Below are 4,401 nucleotides of genomic sequence, written 5' to 3'. Positions count from 1 at the left end.
AGCTTCTCATCCTATCTCTAACCCAGCCACCCTATGGAGGAAGCTCATTTCAGCCGCTTGTAGTCAGGATCTCGTTTTTTCGGTCATGACCCAGAGTTCATGACCAGATTGATCGATAAATTCAGAGCTTTGCTTTCTGGCTCAGCTCCCTCTTCACCACAACGGACCGGTTGAGCGACCGCATAACGTTGGACGCCGCTCCAATCTCCCTGTCGATCTCACGCTCCGATCTTCCCTCACTCGTGAACAAGATCCCAAGACATTTAAACTCTTCCGCCTGGGGCAGGAGCACTCCACCCACCGAGAGAGGGCAAACTACCTTTTTCCGGTCGTGAACCATGGCCTCAGACTTAGCGGTGCTGACCCTCATCCCAGCCCCTTCACACTCGGCACCAAACTGCTCCAATGGATGAGGGAGGTCCTGGTTTGATGAAGCCAATATCATCTGCAAAGAGCAAAGATGAAATCCTGTGGTTCCCAAACCAAATTCCCTCCGGCCCCTGGCTGTGCCTAGAAATTTGATACATAAAAACTACGAACAGAACCGTTGATAAAGAGCAGCAATGCCAGAGTCCAACATGCACCAGAAACAGGTCTGACTTACTGCTGGCTATGTGAACTGAGCTCCTACTCCGGTTATACAGAGACCGGACAGCCCTAAGTAAGGCTACCTGGACCCTATATTTCCAGAGCACCCTCCACAGGACACCACGGGGGACAAGGCATTTCCACCCTCAGAACTCCTGCTCACTGGATATGTTCTCTTTTTCAGACCCTTCTCTGTAAACCCTAGATGGTTGTGCTTGAATATCCCAGATGATCAGTTTCTGAAATACTCAGACCAGCCCGTTTGATACCAACAACCAAACCACATTCAAAGTCACTTAAATCACCTTTCTTCTCCATTCTGATTCTCAGTTTGAACTGTAGCAATTGTATTGATCATGCCTACATATCTAAATGCATTGAGTTGCTGCCATGCGATTGGCTGATTAAAAATTTGCATGAAAGAGCTGCTGAACAGGCGTTGCTAATAGAGTGGCCATTGAGTGTACAGTAAATCCCTGCTGAATCATGTCCATGATGTACAACCTCATGCCCAATCCATAAAACTCTCAAAACCAACAAGATTCACCACACCCACTTTGACCCTGTCATAAAATGAATTACCTAACAACAATTGAAGATATCCATGCCCAACTCTTGCATGCCTCCACCCAACTATTGGAGCTCCGTGAGAAACCCTGTTCCATTACAGGAAACTGCCACCTCGTCAATCACACATCAGCATCCTAGTCATACCCCTTTAGCTGTGGAGAACAGCGACAGCCTCTGATGTATTTTACCAACATTGAAACTGAATGCCCACAGCAAACAAATTGTATTCAGTGGAAGGCATTGACTGTATACAAGAAGTGGACTGAGTACGTGTGAAGTCACCAATGGAAAATGGCTTACTTCTGGCTCAAACTAATTGAAGCCAATTCAGTTTGCCATTTTTTGCCATCTGGATGTCGGCATTTTGAAACCAGGTGACATCAGAAAGAAATTATGGGTCTAAGTCAACATTTCTGTGGCACCTACTCTCACCAATCAGTAGTGAGCTTGTCAAAAGTCATCGCCGGTCGTGGGGCGGTCGTGGTGCCGCGGTAGGGCAGTCGACTCCTGATCAGAAGTGAGCGGGTTCGACTCCCGCCTTGCCCGCCCGTGTGTCCAAGTGTCCTTGGGAAAGGCACTGAACCCCTAATTGCCTCTGGTGGGAGGTTGGCGCCAGTGTTCGGCAGCGGAGCCACCACCAGTGTGTGAATGTGTGTGTGAATGGGTAATTGGGTCTGTGACTGTGAAGCGCTTTGGGCCCTCGATGGAGGGTAGAGAGCGCTATACAAGTATACGCCATTTACCATTTACCTCTTGAAAGCAGTCTTGGGAGTATCTGTCAATCAAAATTTTTCAACATTAAACATAAGACCACATACATTTTTTGTTACATCAGATTGGTCAGTTTACAACTTGATTAACTTGCACTACAGAAAAAAAAACATTAAAAAACATCAGGATTGGCTAGAACATGTTTAAAAAGGTAACAGAGCAAGATTTTTTTTCTGACAAATACAGTGTAATGTTGGAGTAATAGCTGTTTTTTCTCAATAGAAGTCTCTGGGATTTTGGCTTCTTGGAACCAGCGGGTACTTCCTCTTTGGAATGCATGGTGGAAGGGGTCATTCAGTCAGTTCTCATCTACAGTCAGTTGCAGAAGGCAACATAAATTGGATTTGTTCCTTGTGTATATTGTACTCAAGCTTGGCTTCCCTCTATCACCAATTCTGCTCCTTGGTTCTTCATGGAAAGAATGTCTAGGCACAGTGAGAGGTTTGTGGACCACATTATTGAATCCCTGCCAGGCCAGGACCTGATTTGTTGTGGTTTGATATCAAAAGTGAAACAGCTGGAATCACAGCTACCACTCTCAAATCTGAGACCATGGTTCTCAATTGACTAACAGAAATTTGTCCTGTCTTGGTTGAAAACAGAAGTTTGTCCTATCTAGGTGGGGAAAGAGCTTTTTCAGCCACTGGAGAAGTTTAAGTAATTTGGGTTGACGTTCATAAATGAGGTAAAAGTATGCGTTTCACAGGCAGATTGGTGCAGTGTCAACTGTCATGGGGTCATTGTACCAGTCTGTCAGGGTGAGAAGGGATCTGATTCAGAAAACAAAGCTTTCATTTACCACTTGTTCTTTGTTCTGACACTCACCTATGATCATCATCAGGATAGAATACCAGATATTGATCAAACTGAGTTGTTTTTGTTTTTTTTTGCAGGGTGGTGGGGTACACCTTTAGGTATAGAATGATGTGCTCTGTCACCCAGAGAGAGCATGGAATTGACCCACTGTTCCTCCACATCAAGAGAAGCCAGCTGAGCTGGCTATGGACATCTGGTTCAGCTTCCCTTGGCTGAGGATGGGGAGAGGTGGATACTTCCTATTTGGAAAGCAAGATAGGAGGGTTTACTCAGTCCAGTTCTCATATGCAGTCAATGTCACAACCAAAGACTAGTTCCTGACTGGTTGGTGTCACACAAATTTTTCCAAAGTTCAGACATTTAAAATTCTAAAGAACACCTGTTCATGCACATTTTTTCCATGGGTTTTGGCAAACACTTACCGTGCTAGGATAAAGTAATGGTAAAGTCTGTGATATACAGGCATGTCGTACAGATTTTTCAGTAACTCAACCAAGCCAAAAACCCTGTGCACTGCGGTAGGGGCCCAATAATGCTGTTTACATGGTAAGTGTGTGTTCCTTGCATGCTTGTTGGTTGATTTATGCTTAAAGCTTGACTGTTATAAATTAAGACATTAATTAGACATAAATTAGACAATCAGAGTGCAGTTTGTGTCTGCATCTTACAGGATCTTATGTAAGCCCAGTGCGAGTGACATTTGTGCATTTCCCCCAAACCAAACGACAGTAGAACATCGGTGATTGGCAGTATGCGACTTTGGCGTGGCCAAAGGGTGACAGGGCTCTTTGTGCTGAACCTGGGAATGTGCATTTGGAGTGTCTTGTGATTTGTGTGTCTCTTTCTGAGTTTCAGAAGGAGATCATTTGTCTCTTAACCCCTCTGGTGCAAGCCAGGTGTTGACCCATTTTCTCTTCTCTCTTGAATATTTGCCATGCTTGCATCCAGCCTATTTTGTGTGTATGTGTGTCAATGGATACCTTTTTAAAATTGGTGAAGGGAGTAGTTTTGGGAGCCGCTTTTGATTCACGAAGGTAAGCACCTGGCTCCTTGCTCTGTCTGTTTGTTTCAAGATGGTTGTTTTAATGTCATATTTAATTAATAAAGATTTCTATTTGCAAAGTACTTGTCTTGGCTCCTGTATTGAAAGCTCCTGTGTTTCTTTTTTGTTGTTGTTTGTTTGGCACTCCCTCCTTATGGTAGGCCAAGAAGGTGGACTTGTTTTTTTAAATTGGTTTCTTGTGGCTCTTGGGCAACAGTTGGGGAAACCATTATGCCACATAAAAACTAAGGGTTGAGAACTTGGGTTTGAGTTTATGTAATGAGTTGCTACATACAGTAATTTTTAAATAAGTACTCCTGACTATCAGCTCCTTTGGTTGGTAAAGTACATAAAAGTATTTTTTTGGTTGACTGGTCATCAGCATTTTTCACACGTTTAATGCGTTCTTTGTTCTCTCTTGCCTGTCAAGAATGCTTTCTTTTCAAAATTAGGTTGCTTCATTATTTTCTGAATGCTAAATTTGTCAAGATCTAGATCTTGTTTTGCACTCCATGACAATTATGCACAAAGTGATTTGTCATTATCTGAAACATGAGTCGCCCAGTATACAATATCTTAGCTGCAAGGCCTTGCTTTAAGTTTTTTTTTTTTTT

The sequence above is a fragment of the Oryzias melastigma genome, linkage group LG16 (assembly GCF_002922805.2).
Source record: "Oryzias melastigma strain HK-1 linkage group LG16, ASM292280v2, whole genome shotgun sequence".
Taxonomy (NCBI): domain Eukaryota; kingdom Metazoa; phylum Chordata; class Actinopteri; order Beloniformes; family Adrianichthyidae; genus Oryzias; species Oryzias melastigma.
The sequence above is the reverse complement of the archived record's forward strand: the minus strand, read 5'-3'. Positions refer to the sequence as shown.